Consider the following 18,087-nt stretch of genomic DNA (forward strand, 5'->3'; position numbering starts at 1 on the left):
CAGGGGTCTGCTTCCTGGAGCAGTGTGCCTTGCCCTCCACCTCTCACTTCCGCCTGCCTGTCAGGGCCAGGCCCCACCCACCGCCTCCAGGAAGCCTTCCCTGGCCCCTCCCTTCACACCTTCAGTCTTTTTTTTTATTTTTTTATTTTTTTATCCTCACCCGAGGATATTTCTCCATTTTTTGTACAGATAGAGTGGGAGGGAGAGAGAGGAAGGGAGAGAGAGAGAGAGAAACATCGACAGGAACACATCAAGTGGCTGCCACCCGCACGACCAACCAGGGCCGGGGACAAACTGCAACCGAATTACGTGCCCTTAGCGGGAACCGAACCCAGGTCTCTCCGGACCGCAGGCCGACGCTCTAACCGCTGAGCCAAACTGGCCAGGGCCACACACGACCAACCAGGGCCGGGGACAAACTGCAACCGAATTACGTGCCCTTAGCGGGAACCGAACCCAGGTCTCTCCGGACCGCAGGCCGACGCTCTAACCGCTGAGCCAAACTGGCCAGGGCCACACCTTCAGTCTTAAAATTGTCACTTCTTCTGTCCGGCTAGACTGTGGGCTGTATCTTCGGTCCTGTGGCCCAAGGGTTGACCCAAGGCAGGGTTGATGTATAGTTTCTTCCAGTCTGTACCCAAGGGGTTTGCAGAGAAGGTGGCAAGGGGGGAATAAAAAGATCTTGAGTAAACAGTGCTTCACCTGTGTCTGAAGAGAGGACGAGGGTCTGGTAGTCTCCAGGCTATGCACACCTGCCTCCCCTGTCCCTGTCCCTGTCCCCTCTCCAGCCACTCTCTCAGTGGAGTCTTCAGGAGTTGAAGGAAGAAGGGCTCCGGGTCACGTGGTTGGTGTCGTAGGGAAGGGATGGGGTTCTCCCAGACGGCCCTGCTCAGACGGATGGGTGCGGGACACGGCTCCCCTTCCACCAGCACGGCTCTAGTCTGGTTTTCCAGAAAGGGGGTTTCAGCTTTCTGGCTCCTTGAATCGAGCACCCGCTAATCCACAGACTTTTCTAAGTGTTGAAAACAAGAAGCTGCTGTGGATCTTGGAATATCCCTTTCTTTGTGAAATTAGCTGTCTAGGTAGGGAAAACAGACTTGCGGGCTTGTAGCTCAGTGCCTGGCACCTACTTAGCCAGGTTTGAACTTTATATTTCCAGTCAAAGCTCTTTCTAAAATGGCAGAATCCATCAAAACCCCGTGTAGCTAGCACGTTGCGAACAAAGCTTCAGGAGCCGGAGGCCTGAGAGATGGATTCACAGCAGGAAGGTGGGGGTCTAGCGCAGGGGTTTCAGGATTTGGTTAAAATGGCTCGGTGTGCTCCTGCCCTTGGCCACTAGGGGGCAGCTGGTGCCTTCCCAGCGTCTTCACAGGGAGTGGGAGCTGGCCTAAGGAGCAGAATCTGACCTTCCCTTTCCCCACCCCCCACACCAGGCCTCTGCGGGGCTGCCAGGAACAGAGGGCGATAGGACAGATGCCTGCCCCCAGCTTAACTTGTAAAAATGGGCCCAGCATCACTGATAGGGAGTTCCCTGTCCCCACCCTTTAGAACAGTGCACAAAACAATAATATTAATACTGAGCACTTACCATGTTGCTGGGCGCTCTTATCTACCCCAGCCTTGGATTGTAATTGCTAGTCTCAGACCCATTTCACAGATCAGGAAAACTGAAGCTCAGAGAGGTTGAGTACCTCATCCAAGGCCACACAGCTAATCAGCATCAGAGGCAGGATTCTAACTCGGATGCTGTGACTCCAGCACCCACCCTCAGCCCCCATGTGCTTCTGCCTGGATGCAGGTTGGTTGCTGTTTCTTGCTCTTTTCCACTCGTGGGCTCATTATTTCCTCTGGCTTCTGATATACTTGGTTAGGGTGGGTCATGGGCCTGGATGTTTTTAATGTTCTCCACGTGATTTGAAGGAGCAGCCGGGGCTGAAAGGTGCTTTCTTGGGAATGATGCAAGTTGACAGTGTTTCCAACCTGAAGGAGTTGGGCCTGGGAGCCTCCCCAGGGCTCCCATAAGAGAACATGGCAGGTGTAGAATCCAGGGGAGGGACATCCGGAGGCGCAGGCCCCCAGAAACTATGCTCACTAAGACCCTCCCTCTTCCTGACTCCTGGGGACTGGGTGTCACTTGTGGAGCAGAGGCCAACCCATTACCCTTGCCCCATAAAGCAGCCACCTGCATGCCTGGTCCAGCACAGCGTCACGCCCTAGCCCCCGCCACCAGCCCCCATATGCACTACTGTCTTTAAAGTACATTTGCAGATGATTTGCATTTGCAGTTACCCCTTCTCATTGCCTACCTTGGTGGTTCTTACTCCCAGCTGCACAGAACCACCCAGGAGTGCCTGGCCTCACCCCCAGATATTCTGATTTAACTGATCTCGGGACTCCTGGCTCCCAGGTGATTCTAATGTGCAGCCAGGGCTGAGGACACTGGATTAAGTGACCCCTAAGGTCATTTCTGCATGTCATTATGGCACTTGAGAGCTCACCTCTGCCTGGGCTCCCGTTCAGCTCTGCCGCCCACGAGCCACGTGACCTTGGGCAAGCCAGTCCACCCCTGGAGGCTGGCATCTCTACATCTGGAAGATGGAAACAATAACCATACCCGCCACACAGAGGTTTCTTGAAGACTGAGAAAGTGCACGGACAGCCCTTGGCACAGTGCCTGGCACATAATAAGTACTCAGTAGCTGTTCATTTTTTATACCTGTCCTGTGCTGAAAAATTAGGTGTCTCTGAGAGCCCAGAAATTTCGGAATGGTGCACAGAGCTGGTGAGAAGCACCCAGCCCACTTTGTCTAAACCCCCTGGGTTGAGATCGCTAGGGTCAGTGTTCGAGAAACGCAGCTGATGCTGACTGGCCTTCCAGCCGCTGGCGCCCTCTCCCAGGGGCCACCACGGAGCTCCGGTGCCCTCTTTGCCAGCCGGAGGACACAGTTCCTCACGGCAGCATTTGGAGCCGCTCCGAGCCTCTGCATCCGATCGTGGATGTAACACCCTCCCTCACAGCCTGAAGTTCTCAGAAGATATCCCCGGTCTGGCAGAGGCCTCCTGTTAGGAGACAGGCAGCAAAGACCGTGATTCTCACCAACCAGAGTAGCTGCTGCAGTTGCACTGATGTTCGTCCTGCTGGTGAGGACTTTCCCTCCGAGAACGTCCCCCATGGGCCGCTGGCAGCCTGTTCAGTTTGGCGACTGGCTGCAGGTCAGCTGGCAGCCCCGAGTCCCAGCCCTTCCAAGCTTCCAGCTAACTTGGACCAGTCCTTGGCTGTCTCTTGGCCCCTACTGTATGCCAGGCCCGTCACTGTCTTAGACAAGGATTCGGAGGCCCAGAGAGGTTAAGCAACATGCCTGTAACATGTTTTCATGGACAACGCCCAGGCCGTCGTCACGTTTCCCCTCGGTTGTCTTCAGAGTCCTGTTCAGGACTTTGTATCTGGCTGCAATGGCCCTCAGTTCTTTTAATCTAGGACAGCAGCCCTCCACGTACACGCAAACCTCTTTTTTTCCTCCACTACCTGGGCTACTCAGGACAGCTGGCCAGTGTCCCTGCAGAACAGGCCATCGTGTGCATTGGTCGTTCGGTGGAGCCCCTCCCTGTGGCTTTGCTCCTGAACTGCTAGAAGCCAACCTTCCTGCGCACCTGCTTACGTGCCCGCACGGCGCCAAGTGCCTTCTCACTGTGAACTCCCTCAGTGCAGCGAGATGATTCGTGTTCGGATGCCCGTGCTGTTGATGAGTCAACTGAGGCCCAGGGGAGGGAAGGGACTTGCCTAAGGTCACAAGACAAGAAAGTGGCAGAGTGGGATTTGAACCCAGGTCGGTGTGACTTCAGAGCCCTGCTCTCAGTCACTGTTTGGGGATATTTGGGAGGTGACCGGTGACTTCCCAGAGTCCCCTTTCCAACCCCTGCCTAGTTGTCATAGTTGTCACATCCATCCCAGTGGCACCTACCCTGCTCCCCCCTCCTGCCCCTTTCGTCCTCACTGCTGCCCGCACGGTGGACTCACGGCCCTGCCAACACAGCAGTCAGGCAAGCTGATTGACGGCTGATCACAACCGTCCGAGCCATCGTCTCCCCACCTCTAAGGAAAGCCTGGTGTGACCTGCTTCTTTTGGGTGGATGTTGAGTGAGCCCCACACCCCATGTCTTCTCCAAACTGAAACAGACAGGGACAATCGTCTCTAAAGTCAACCAGACGGGCGTTTCAGTTGCTTATAATTAGAATCCAAAAGTGTCAGGGTCAGGAGGACCCTCGGAGACCACACAGTCTGATGTCTCACTTGCTGTCGATGGGGAAATTGAGACCCAGAGAGGGCAAGACCTGTCTAAGGCCACACAGCGAGCGCATCACAGGAAGAGCACTGTACTCGGGGTCCAAAGACCCATCTCAGAGCTTGGCTTCGGTACCTACTGACTGCGTGGCCTGGAGCAGGGAATTCCCTCTGGGCCTCAGTTTCCTCAGATGTAAAATGCCAGGCAGGGTGCTAAACTCTTCAGGCGCTGTCACATTTAATCCCCACAAGGACTCTGGTGCAGGTAGGACAGAACCACTGTCCCTTATCTGAACCTCGGGGGCCCAGCTGTGACCTGGAGTTCAGAAGCTGGCACTTTAGGGATAGACACCCGAATGTTCCATCCCTCGCGGCAGCTGGGGCAGCGCCAGCCAGCCCCTGCCGTGAAAGGTGTGAAGAGTGAAGACATCATGTGTCTGCCTCTGTTTCATTTGCTGCCAAATGCATTTTGGTGCCACGCTTCTGGGTCTCAGAGCGTCTTGGACCGTGGGTCTGAATGATTCTTCTCTTTTGCAGAGAAGCAGACAGATGCCGCTCAGAGAAGTTTAGTGATTCGTCAAAGGCCACAGAGCTAAGAGTGGGAGACGCCGGGGCTTGAACCCCAGCCATCGGGCTAGACACAGCCTCCCATGCTGCAGGGACTGACCAGGGCCTGCCTTTGTCCACTGGGGTGGGAAGGCTCTGCACCGGCCGCTTGGGGCTGGACACTGTCCTGCACCGTGTGGGCTGAAGGCAAGGGGCACCAGGCCCTGAGCACACTGGCTCCGACTGGTAAGTCGAACAAGAATCGTCCACCTTATTTATTTTCTTCCAACCATAATACTTGCAGTGTGATAGGACTGTAGGAAAATGGCCAAGGGACTGTCCCACGCCTGCAGCTACTGGACCCTCTTGGGGATTAGCTTTCTGAAAACGGGCAAGAATGGGGGACCACAGCCCAAGGGAGAAAGAAGGGGCCTCTTTTAGAGCCACCCCCACTGCCTCTAAGCAGCCGGAAGGTGTGCCGAGGCCCCGTGTCCCCGGGCTAACAGAGAGGGCAGCCCTAACTGCACACACACAGGAGATGAGGCCTCTTTCACAGGCTCTGCTGCCGAACTCCCCCTGCTCAGGAGCAGCTGGGTCCGTTCGCACACAGCGCTGCAATCTGATAAGGAAAACATCCACTGCATTTGCATGATGTACCGGTGGAGGCCAGGGTATCCCCCTGAATGCTGACAGGCACAGGGGCTTTGCTGGGATGCTCTGTCCTCGTGGGGCTCCTGGGGGCCTCCCCACCCAGAGAGAAAGGAGCTGCTGTCCTCCCCACGACTGCCAAGGCCTGCAAGCAGGTCCTGGCTCAGTTCATGGTCACTGTTCATTCAGGGAATATTAAATGCGCAACAACTACATGCCAGGAACTGGGCTGGGCCCCGGGGAAGTGAGGTGACAGATAGTGCTGCCCTTACCTTTGTGGGCTCATTGGCCTGTGCTCTGGACACTTTCCACGTGCACCCACAGCCAGCCCTAAGGAAGGGATGGTAAGCCCCATTTGACAGATGAGGAAACTGAAGCCCAAAGGGTAGTCCCTGCTCCAGGCCACACGATCAGCAGGTGCAGAAGCTGGGCCCTGAGATGGGTCTCTGGACTCTAATTACAGGGCTGTTCCTGTGGCACCCCAGCCATGAGGAGAAAACCCAAAGGCAGCTTCCTGTGTGACCTTAGGCAGGTCTCTTGCCCTCTCTGGGCCTTCGTTTCCCCATCCGTAGAAATAATGGTGATAGTTCACTGTGCCAGAAGCTTTGCCCTTGTGCGCTAGTTTCGTCTTCCCAGCGGCCACTGCCTTGTGGGCCTCGGAGTGTGGGCTGGGATTGGAACCTAGCAGCATCTGACTCCAAAGCCCGCGGTCCTTCCCTCTCCTTAGCAAGCAAGGCTGGGTTTTGCTGACCCATCCATGTGGCCCAGGAGGGAGAAGGTAGGGCAGGACTTGGGGTTACCAGGCAGGTTTGGCTGCGCCGCCTCAGACACTGGTCCCCACGTGCATGGTGCCAGCCAGTGATTACGATGGGTCTAGGAGTTGGGGATGGGACCCTGGAGGAAGAAGCTTCCCTGGAACTGAGCACCTGCCTTCTGCTGCCAAGATGGCCGCATCCACTCCGCGCCCCACTTGACTTTCAGGGGGCAGGGGTCCCAGCCGGGCGTATAAATGGCCCCTGCAGGCCCCGGTCAGCACCGTCAGGGCGTGCCCGGGCCTGGTCCCTGCAGGCATTGACGGGCTCTCAGCCAGGCTCCCACGTTCTGCCATCTGCCTCAGAAAGGCCGGTCCCTGTTGAAGAAGGGGTGCCCTTCCGTCAAGAGCATTCTCTGATAGTACCACAAGGGTAGGGAAACTGAGGCTCAGAGAAGAGAAGAGACCTAGCTGTGGGCACACAGCGTGCTTGTGGCAGAGCCGAGGTTCAGGCTGGCGGTGACCAGCTGGGAGCTGGGTGCAGCTAGGGCAAGCCAAGGCCGGGAGAGGGGCCGGAGCACCGCTGGCCGGCTGAGTCCTTGCCCTGGAGATGCCAGCGCCTCCGCCAATGCCCTTAGGGAGCCTTGACTGGAGCCTGCTCCCAGGACGGGTGATGGCACACAGATGCAAGAGCCGTAATGCTTCGATGGGGAGCCAGGAGGGAGGGAGGGCAGGGCCACCCCTCCCCTTAAAGCTCTGGTCAGCTATCGTGGGTGGTAGACCCATGATTGCCCAACCTTTCTCTCTAGCTTAAAAGAGAATTCAAAAATCTGGATATTTTGGTAAAACACCACGGTTTTTAAATACTGTCGACCAATAAAGAAAAATCAATTAAAAAAAGGAAAAAAAATGGCCAAATCAAGCTCTCCTGCAGACAGAAAACCACCCAGGGTCGAGACCTCTGTCAGAGCCCATGTCCCCCAGCTCTGGGGCGTGAGCATGGGAGTGGGGGCACCACCTGTGGGAGTGCACCCCGCCCCTGGTGGAATCTGATCACCCCTTGAAATGGCAGGCAGGCGGGGGCGGGGGCAGGGGTGGCGCCAGAGGCCGGGCTGAGAGCTCTTCCCTGTGAGGCACAGATGGTATTTTTTTATCAGTGTCAGCATTGGCTTCTTTCTGCTCTGATGAATAGATTCTAAAGAGGCAGTGACATTATTCGAGATAACATAGAACAGAAAAAGGGTCAGCGATGGAGAGAAAATGGCAGAGCCAGCAGATAAAGGGGAGGCCGAAGGGGGTGGAGTGCCCTGGCTCGGGTGCCCCCCGAGCCCAGCCCCCTGGACCAGGGCAGGGAGGCCCGGCAGCTGCCCCGCAGCACCTGCTCACTCCGGCATCCCGCCTCCTCGGCCAGGCCGCCCATTCCGCCTTTTCAATTCGATTCAATTAGGCCTCCCCGCTCGGAAGCTTGTCTCCTCTGATATCCAGTTTAACTGACAGGAGATTAGAGCTGTTTGTATTACACACACACTTTCTGGCTGCTACACCGCCAGCAGCGCCCAGGGACCTGGAGCCCGCAGTACTGTCCCTCTTGACCTGCTTTCTCTGGGCAGTGCCGGGGGCCCTGCTGTCTGCTGCACCCCCACACGCCTCCCAACCCCACTTCCAGCCCGGGCAATGGAGCAACAGAACCCAGATAGCACTGAGTAGGAATCCCAGGTCTGCTGCTTGCTGGCTGTGTGGCCTTGCGCAAGTGACTTCACCTCTCTGAGCCTCAGTTTTCTCATCTGGGACATGGACGCAACCAACTTGTGAGGTGGTTGTGGGGACTGAGCGCGGTAACAGCTGTAGGGCATTCAGCACACGGATCGCTGAGTCGGTTTTGCATATTCACTGCACGGATATGATTGGGTGGCAGCTCTGCACCAGGCGCCGGTCTGAGTCACCGAGGAAGTCATGATGGGCCAAGCCGACTTCGTGACTGTCTTCGGTCAGGAAGCTTACATTCCGGTGCAGGAGACAGGAAGTAACCAGGGACTCGCTCAGAGTGCCGCGTGAGTACACGCAGGGAGCGTGGGGCAGGTGATAGCGGAGATGAGGAAGATGCCAGGCGCCTTTGTGTGCCATCGAAGGGCCTTTGTCTCTGCTGTTCCCTCTGCCTGAAGCACCCTCCCCGCCTCTTTCCTTGGTTTTATTTCCCAGCGGTGCAATCGCCTTTTGTCACATCGCCTGTCTCCCCAGCAAGCTGCCAGCTCCCTGAGGGCAGGTGCCGTGGCTTCTCTTGTTCACTGTGGTCTCCCCGAGTCTGGCACAGTGCAGCCTGAGGTTTTCCGAGCGACTGAGTGAATGAGAAAGAAAGTAGACAGAAAGCGGCCCCTCGTGCCCGCACTGTGGCTGCCCTGCTCAGCTCGGGAATCCTGGCTGCCCGAGCCCACCTCTCCCGCCCTCAGAGGAGTTGCTGGGTGTAGGAATGGGTGGGGGTCGGGGGCTCAGAAGACTGACCAAGAAGGTCGGCCTTTCTCCTTCCGGCACTTAGGGAAAGAAGGGTCTTCGCAGACCCTCCCAATGCCAGCAGCCAGTGGGCTGGTGAGGCAACGCACTTTCTAACGTCCTCTGAAGTGATGGCTGAAGGCCCCAGGCACAGGAAGTGTCCTCATTGTTGGCAGAGGAAGTGATGCTGCCAGCACCCATCTGCTCCCCCTTCTTCAGTCCATTTATCAGAGCTTGGTGTGGGGGGAGCTAGCCCTGGAGGAGTGCGGGTCTGGACATTTGTAAAACTCAATGCAATAAAACAACCACCACTTACGGTGGGGCATGCCCGACACTACCCGGCTGGGATGGAGACCAGGACTCTGAGGCCAGATACCGCCCATTTGTCTAACGTCGGCCCTGTGCCAGGGACCTTTATCTACATTGCTCCTGGCGTCCTGAGAAGTGGGTATTCTGTCCCCCGTTTTGCAAAAGGGGGAACCGAGACCCAGAGAGGTGAAATGGCTAGCCCACAGTCTCAGCCTGTCAGAGGCAGAGCCAGGCGGACACACAGGTCTGCCTGACTCCACATCTAGTTCGCCATCTCTGTCCGGCAGTTTGGTCCTCATCTCAAGTGCTCAGATTGTTTCAGATTTGCATTTGGCCCTGGGTAGGTGACGAGGGCTCACATCACTCAGCCAGCACTTATGGAGTCCCTCAAGAGCCCCTAATGTGTGACACTGTCCCTAGTGGTGAGGGAGATATCATCAATTTGGGAGATTGATATATAAATATATAAAGAGTTATGAGAATTAAATGACAAACAGAAACTTTGGATACTTTCACAAGGTGCTTGTATGATCCATGATTCTGAGAAATTAGGAAAGCTGGCCTTGAGGGACACATGGATTTCGGAAACAGAAGTCCACATGATATCCATTATTATTACACTGAATCGATCATTATGATAATGACAAAGATGATCGATAATGACTACGGTTAGAGCCCATGTTATAGGTTTTGCTGTTCCCGTTTCACAAATGAGGATGCTGAGGCTGAGAGATGAAGTGATGTCCCAAGACCAACCAGCTGGTAGGTGGGACTCAAACCCAGATCCTTTGACCCCCAAAGCCAGTTTCTCTTCCCTGACCCTGGGCAATAGTACAGAGTGTCATGAGTAGGGGACTGACTGGCCCAGGTCTAGATGGCGTTTGTTTTCAAAGCCAGCTTCCTGGCCAAGGCTTGAGTCTGCCTGGGGCCGAGATAGCAAATGAACATCCTGTCTGAGCTGGGATTCTGCACTGGGGTCATGGGTGAACAAAACCTGGCTCCAGCCTCCAGGACGCCCACGGCAGAGCCAGCTAAGCAAACTGACAATGGCAATAAAGAACTGCTGGTTCTGCCCTGGCCAGTTTTGCTCAGTGGTTAGAGCGTCAGCCTGCGGACCAGAGAGACCCGGGTTCGGTTCCCACTAAGGGCACGTACCTCGGTTGCAGTTTGTCCCTGGCCCTGGTTGGGTCGTGTGGGTGGCAACCACTTGATGTGTCCCTTTCACGTCGATGTTTCTCTCTCTCTCCCTCCCTCCCACTCTATCTGAACAAAATATCAAAAAATGTCCTCAGGTGAGGATAAAAAAAAAGAACTGCTGGTTCTGAGTTCCCATGGGAATCTAGGGAGGAGGTGGGGCATAGCTCAGCCTGGAGTGTAGGAAGGTGATCAAGGAGGGCTTCCTGGAGGAGGCAGTGCCTGGGTAGAATTCTGGCTGAGCTGGGAGGTAAATGAGGGCATTCTAGGCAGCAAAGGCACTGAGGTGAGCAGTGCTGGAATAGGTGCAGGCTAAGCCACAGACAGTGCAATGTTCAGATAGTGCCTATTGTATGAGGTGGGGCCTGGGATGATGGGAAACAAGGTTTGTCCTGAGGGCCCTGGGGAGCCAGAGAGGGTGTTAGGCACATGAGGGCAGGTCACAGTTGTGCCTCAGAAAGTCCTCTGGCCCTGGTCGGTTTGGCTCAGCGGTTAGAGCGTTGTCCTGCGGACCAGGGAGACCCGGGTTCAGTTCCCACTAAGGGCACGTACCTCAGTTGCAGTTTGTCCCCGGCCTCGATTAGAGTCGTGTGGGTGGCAACCAGTCGATGTGTCTCTCTCACATCGATGTTTCTCTCTCTCTCTCTCTTCCCCCCTCTCTCCCTCCAGCTCTATCTGCAGATAAATGCAAAAATGTCCTCAGGTGAGGATAAAAAAAAAAAAGAAAGTCCTCTGGCTGTGGCATGGGGGGAGGGGGAGAGTGCAGTGGCTGGGACAAGGCAGTGGCATTAGGGGAGGGGGAAGAAAAGGCAACAGGTTGGAGGATTACGTAGGCGCCTGGAGAGGCCTTCCAGTTTGGGAGTCCAGCTTGTCCCCCCTGTTCAGGGCTCAGTTACGCCCCCTTTTCAACAGTCCCCTGCCAGGGTGGGGCCTCTTGGCTGACCCTCTGGATGGCACAAAAGCCCTTGTATCAGTTCCCAGGGCTGCCGGAACAGTGCCACACACCGGGAGGCTGGGACGAGAGTTCCGGGGACCAGAATTCTGGAACCAAGATGTCAGCAGAGCCACATTCCTTCTAAGACTCAGTACGATTCTTCCTGGCCCCTTCCAGCTTCTGGTGGGGCCGCGGTCGGTGGTCCTTGGTTCTCAGCTGCGTCCCTCTAGTCTCTGCCCCTGTCGTCACGGGGCCATCTTCTTCCTCCACACGTGTCTCTGTCTTCACATGACGTTTCCTGCTCTATAAGGATACTAGTCACGTTGGATTAAGGCCCAGGCCCACCCTAGTGACCTTGTCTGAACTCGCTGGCATCTGCAGAGACCCTATTTCCAAATAAGGTCACATTCACAGGTACCAGTGGTTTAGACGTCAACACTTCTTTTGCAGGGACATCTGAGCTCATAACGGTTTTAAGAGCACAAGTCTTCCTGGGTCGTTTCTGCACCTGTGGTCCCAGCACGGAATCTGACGTATGTCAGTGCTCAGAGGGGCAGCGTGGGATGAACAAATGAGAGGACGGAGTCGAGGCAGCCAGCTTGTCCTCCACGGCTCACCTGCTCCTCCGACACCCACAGCATCCCCGGCCCGGTGGCACCGGGACCAGGCAGGTCTCCGGGGCCGTCTTTCCTGCGGTTCTTCTCCAGAAGACGCGGTGTTGGTGTCAGCAGATGCCTGTCAGTCTCCTTCCCCAGCAAAACCTCAACTGTCAGAGTAAGTGAAATAGTCACTGCCTATCCTCGTGTTTGAGATTTTATTGACAGTTTCATTGTCGCCCCCAAAAAAAACCCTCCTTTTCTTCCTTGGCATTTTCGTCAGGTGAGTCTGGGGGCAGGAGAAGGATTCAGGGCTGGCTCCTGGAAACAGGTTTTGGCAGGTGGTGGGCTCTGGTTCTGCTGGCCTGGGATTGGCAAGGGCAGAGCCCCCCTTGGCCTTGGCTCCAGCCCTGCTCGACACTCCCTCCAGGGGCCCCTCCCTGGATCCTCAGGCCCTTCTCCCGACCCCCAATGGGCGTTAGGGAGGCATCGGGGGGCCGGGGTGAGAGCATGGGCTTTGGAATCAGACCATCTGAGCAGTCCTCAGCTCAGTGATATGCACCTTAAGGCAAGTACTTCGTCCTGCAGAGCCTCAGTGACCCCATCTGTCAAATGGGGTGGTAACAGGTGGCTTCCGTTGGTCGAGGCTTCATCTGGGCCGAGCGCTCATTATCCTGTTCAGTCCTCATCAGGTCCCGGACATCTGGGTGCTGTCAAGATCCTCACATTAGTGATGTGGAGACCGAGGCTCAGAGAGGGGAGGCAGCCTGACCAAGGCCACCGTGACCAAGAAGGGGTTTGAACCCAGGCTTAGCCAGCTGTGAACCTGCCTCGTGAGATTGGTGAGAGGGCACAGGCCCCCAAGTGTCACACGGCCTGGCACACAGGGAGAAGCTGTCTGCTGTTATTGTTGTTGTGAACTGAGCCCCTTGGCAGCTCTCCGACCCCAACCCTGTCCCGAGAACTCTCTGGACATCACTTGGGGCCCCTGAGGGCACGGCGTGGGCTCGGCTGCCCAGGGACTGAGGACCTGCTCAGGGATCCTGTCCTGTTCCGTGCCCCAGCGGGGCTGCGGTAGGGCGCTCAGTCACCAGACGGGCAAGGACAAGGTCTTGCGGCTGTCAGCCTGGGGCCTTGCCAAGCTGCACCGAAGGGCACGAGGCCCGAGAGCCACCTCTGCTCAGAGCTGCCGCCCAGGCCCTGAGTACGGTCGTTGAGACCAGAGATTCTGCAGCCAGTGCGATCAGTTTGAGTCTGGTGTGACCACCAGCTGGCTGGTGACAAATCGTCGACCGAGTCTCGCTTTCATCCTCTGTTCAGTGAGATGATAAAGATCCCCCTCCGAGAGTCGAGGGGCTCAGTGTGACTATGTGAAAAGCACCAGAGCAGGGTCTGACAAACGGGGAAAAAAGACAGAATGTTCGTGCACAAAAGCTCCTGAAAGATCTCAGACTCGAAACCCCTCCAGGTGCACAGGAGGAAACGGAAGCCCAGAGAGGGGATGCCTTTCCTCTCGGCCACCCCGCCGAGCTGTCGCTCACCCCGCAGCTCTGGACTCCGGTCCGGGGCTCCTGCGTCCTCCTGCTGAGCCCCCCTCCATCCCAGGGCTGCCCTCTCCCTGGGTCGCTGGCCCCCCGCGGCTTCGAGAGTTGGAGCCCCGGGCCCGCAGCAAGGAATGCCATTCTCCCTCTCCCTGGCACACTGAAGGTTTTGAAAGTTAAAGTATTACCGTCGGCTTTGTTGTTGCCTAACTACGCCAGACAAATTGAGAACTGGTTGTCAACATGTCAGCGCACAACAAATCAACATGCAGAACGAGTCACAGTGCTCGGTGGTGTACAATTAAACAAAAAATCCCTTTTAGAAATTTCAGCGAACGTTGGTTCCACTTTATATTTGTCTGTGTGATTAATAAAGGCAGCTAATTTTCAGACTTTAAAAACAGCTAGAAAATAGCTCCTAATTACATATTAGGTTCCGAGCGGCCCCCGCTGAGCTCCGCTGGCATTGGTGGGCCGCGGAATTTGGCAGAGCCTTAATTGCATTCTGAGCATCATCTAATTTTAGTTAAATGTAATGTAATCAGCAGCAGATGTCTGAAATAAAATATGAATTATGAATATGATGAAATTTCATTCTTGAATAAAAAAGTAATTTGCTATTTAGTTCATTAAAGTCTTAGAGGTTTATTGGGAGCAGGTATGTACAGCCCGGCGAGATGATATATTGAATGATATCTGGGAGAAAGGGAGAAACCCCAAAGGGATGGAAACTTTATCCAGGAGTGTCCATTTTTGATTAATTACGATGGGGTCTGGGGGAAGGCCCCGGGGTTCCCCAGCCCAATGACTCCCTCCAGACCTTTGAGGAGGGCCCAGGGTTTGGGCGAGGGGGCTTGGAGGGGGAAGTCATGGGGGTCTCTGTGGCCTGTGCTATTCCTCGCCTCCTACCTCATCTCCTCCCCACCCTGTGCTAGTGGCCCCTGGCTTCTGAGATGGGCATATAAAGGGCTTGTTCCTGGTGACACGGCTCTATGCTGGGCGTATGCCAGGCTTGGGGACACCACCTGAAGCAGAGATTGGCGTCCAGGGTCTGAGCAGGGGTTCAGTGTCTGCCTCTCACTGTCTTCAGGTGCAGGTCTCAGTTTCCCTTTCTATAAAATGGGAACGATAATAGCATCTGGAAGGCCCACGGAACAGTACCCGGAATGTGGCAAAGCCCTCGTTCACCGTTGGCTGTTGTTGTTGGAGTTGTTACTATTAGTCATAGAGGTCATAGTCAATCAGCATGAAAATGCCTTCTTTTGTATTGTCTTTAGAGGCAGCAATGATGTGGAGATTATAAACTCTCTACTGTTTTTCATCTGAGGCTCAGAGAAGTTAAGCAACTCGTCCAAGGTTGCACAGCTAGTAATCGCCAGAGCTGGGATTTGAACCTGGAGCCAGTGTTTCCCCCTGCATCCCAGAGCGGTACAAGAACTGGCTGGTGGGAATCCGGGACGGACAACACTGGAAAGAGGCTGGGCAGGGGAGAGGAGGAAACAGGGTTCATCTGCCCTGTGTTCCAGGAAGAGGGAGGTGGATAAGGGTGGGAGCTGGGCAGAGGCTCAGCCAGAAGCCACTCCGGGTAGGTGCGGGGACAGAAGCTGTTTCTCCATCCCCACTTCACACCAACCAATAATTTCCTGCAATTATCTGGAAAAGATTAATTAGCAAAGTGCACCATATTGACTTGAGGCTGCCCTGGAGATCGATAAACTTGGGAGAGGCTCCCAGGTGCCTACAGAGGGCCAGAACCTGAATGTGGGGCAGGAAGCCTCGCTTTGGCTGGTCTGAGCCCCATTTTCCAGCCCTGAGGAAGGCTGGCCAGCTTCCTGGGTCGGGGGCACCTCTGTGTGACATCTTGTTGGCGTTGAGCAAGTCCCTTTGCTTCTCTGAACCTCAGTTTCTCCCCATGTAAAGTGGGGGCTGGGCAGCCCTGGGCCTGGGGTCTTCCTTCTGCTCCCAGATGTTCTGGGAGGGGAGCAGCCCGTCCTGGGGGTGCGGGCCAGTGGCGCGGCCGCTGTGGAGGGCTCGACTTCCCTTTGCTGACGTGGCAGCCTGCTGAGGGCCGAGGAAGCATAAAGGATTCACCCTGGCTGCTTTCAAGGGCAAAGAAGAACATCTGGTCCTTCCGAAGCATCATCAGCGTACAGCCCCAAAGAGCTCTCCGCAGGCTCTGACTTCAGGTCGGGGCAAAGAGTTGTGTGTACAGTGTGGGGGTTAAGAGACCAGGGCCGAGGGTCAGACGAACAATGATCCAAATTCCGACCCCCTCCTCTCCATGGGTACCCCAGCTGGCCTCTTGGTCTCTCTGAACCTCAGTGCTCTCCTCCGGGATTGTACACCCCTCTGAGCGGTCGGGAGTTTCCAGGCACAGAGTGGGGGGCGGGGTGGAAGCCGCTGTCACAGTGAGCTCCTAGATTGCCCCGTCAGCACCCTGGAGGGCGTGGCACGCCACTGGAATGGGACCAGTGGAAACAATTTAGTGGAGAGAGTTCTAGAAAGATGTAAGCCAGCCAGGGACGCTGAGAGCCAGCCATGTCCCCTGTACTGGAAGGGGCAGAAACGGAGCGCAGAGAGCCCAGGAATAAGGGAGCCGCAGAAGGAGCACCTGCAGGAGGGCCGTGGACTTGAAGGGGCCCTGGCTACTGCCGGGGATGCCACGCTGTGGCAGGCCGAGCTGGACAGAGGGACTCCAACCTCCCCCTCACCTGCTCCAGCCTGCGGTCCCATGATCCCTGTGGAAGGCAGAGGATGGGGCAGCCTGTGGAGGTCAGCTTCCTAGGGCACAGTAAGGACTGGCCAGGTGGTAGGAAAAGAGACAAACCACTGCCCTCTTCCCAGGACTTTAGATAAGTGTGTGTATGTGGGGGGGCTTCTGGGTAGGAGTAGGGAAAAGGGGTCTTAAGCAGGCATGGACTTGACCCCAGGTTGCCAGTGCCACGTCATCTCTCCCCTTTCTCATGGGGCCTCACTCTGCCCAGAAGAATCTCATTTTGCATCTAGTGCTCCCGAAACAGTGCTCCCTGGGAGTTGCAGAGGGTGGCTAGGCAGGCCTGAATTCCCCAGCTCCCAGCTTGCTGCTGTCCTGGACGTAGCAGCTTCACCTCCGGCCCTAACCGAGGCCACATCGGCAGAGCCCCGGCGCCGCGCTCCACACATAGTCGGTGCTCTGTAAAAGCACTGGCCTCCCCCTCTCCTCCCTCTTTCTAATGCGCCACCCGTGGCTTCCCCCATTCATCTAATAGTGGTTGGGCTGCTGCCATGTGCTAGGCCCGCGCCAGGCCCCGACCCAAGCTGCAGCAAAACTGAGAATCATTTGTCCTACAATGAAAACTGACAGGGCGTCTCCTCCAAGCCGAGCTCTGGGGACGCCGTGGTGATAAAACAGCGCTGGACTCCGCTCTTGTGAGGTTCACGGTGTCTCAGGGAGGCAGGCCCGAAGCTGGAGTTTGCAGAGGTTTGGCTGCTGTGGCGAGGGGTGACCCCGAGGACTGCAGGGTGTAAAGGAGCCCCCTACTGGATTCTCAGTCCAGGACCTGGGGAGCTGTTCTCATAAGGGGTATCTAGAAGGTGGGTCCAAGCAGCCCTAAGTTCCAGACATGGGGGAGCCAGGAAAGCTGATGGCTCAGGTGCCTCCCCATCCACTCAGCTCCTGGTCTCCTCCACCCCAAAACTGCCTCACCTCCTCCCAGGCCCTGAGGCCACACCTGCTGTCACCCTCTGGCCACTCCCCTGGCTCAGGTCAGCTGCCTGTCCCTGCTCTATTCATCAAGGGCATGACAGCTAAAATTCATTTGAAGATGAAGAAAGTGCCCGCTAATCCGTTCTGCAAGACATTGATAGACTAGCAGCTCAGGGAGAATTGCACAGCAGTAATGAAATTAGGCTAAAACTGCTGGCGGATTGCAGATAATTGCCCTTGTCTGTCACTAGGAATAACATCTCCCAAATCCAACACAAGGATTGTTCAACTTGCAGGAATTTCTTTTCTTCTCTTTTTAAAGAGAAGCAGAGCCAATCCGGGGCTTGGAATCTTTGTCTGGGCAGCAGCCTGGGATGTCTGCCGCCCCGCCTCTGGAGGCCCCCCAGGACCCACAGCCACAGCCAGAGGGACCTGGGGACCAGGGGGAGGAGGTGGGGACTGAGCCACAGCCCATGGCCCTTTGTGGGTCCTGCCCTGAGCCTCGATTTCTCCTCCATGTGCTTTCCCCTCACCGGCATGTTTCCACTGGCAAGGCCCTGGATGGAAAGCAGGGAGCAGGGGCATCTTAGGAAACTGGGGATACAGCAATGACACTCTGGAATTTTGGGGTTGCAGGATCCGGTTGGAAGAAGAATCACAGGACTGCGTTAAAGCTACATTTGCATTATGTCGAGACCACATCAATTCTTCATATAAGTGTCTTTGAGGGATGGGGACAGGTAAGATTCCCCCAAGCCACTCTTTGGTGCCACCATGGGAGTCTAGATTCCTGGAAAGGAGAGTCTTGAGAAGGGACAGCGTGTGGACTCAGAGGTTTCCCGGGCAGTTAATGTGACCGGCACAGAGCTGGCCTTCAATTCACACTGATGTCATAGAGTGTCCAGTATTAGCAACGGCATGTTTGAATGTCAGCACAATGGGTCTTTTCATGTGTTAGCATTATAGACTGTTTGATGTCAATATCATCGGGTGATGTCAGAGAACATTTGAATGTCAGCATCATGCTGTGTTCAAATGCCCGTGGACCAGAAATCTTGAATGTTCCTCTCATAGGTGGTTGGCATGTCAATATCATGGACTGTTAGCTTGTGA

At 55.7% G+C, this 18,087-nt stretch overlaps 1 long non-coding RNA gene across 2 annotated transcripts; it reads left to right on the plus strand.

Annotated features, from left to right (window-relative positions):
- The first annotated feature begins 7,710 nt into the window (after window positions 1-7,710).
- Window positions 7,711-17,708, plus strand: LOC118640263. Of its 2 annotated transcripts, none has more exons than XR_004961344.1 (3): window positions 7,711-8,279; window positions 11,603-11,926; window positions 17,611-17,708. It is a non-coding gene; the product is annotated as an uncharacterized LOC118640263 (long non-coding RNA). The 2 variants fall into 2 exon arrangements; XR_004961345.1 differs by lacking the exon at window positions 17,611-17,708 and adding an exon at window positions 12,431-13,814.
- The last annotated feature ends 379 nt before the right edge of the window (window positions 17,709-18,087 follow it).

The sequence above is a fragment of the Molossus molossus genome, unplaced genomic scaffold, assembly GCF_014108415.1.
Source record: "Molossus molossus isolate mMolMol1 unplaced genomic scaffold, mMolMol1.p scaffold_m16_p_22, whole genome shotgun sequence".
NCBI lineage: Eukaryota > Metazoa > Chordata > Mammalia > Chiroptera > Molossidae > Molossus > Molossus molossus.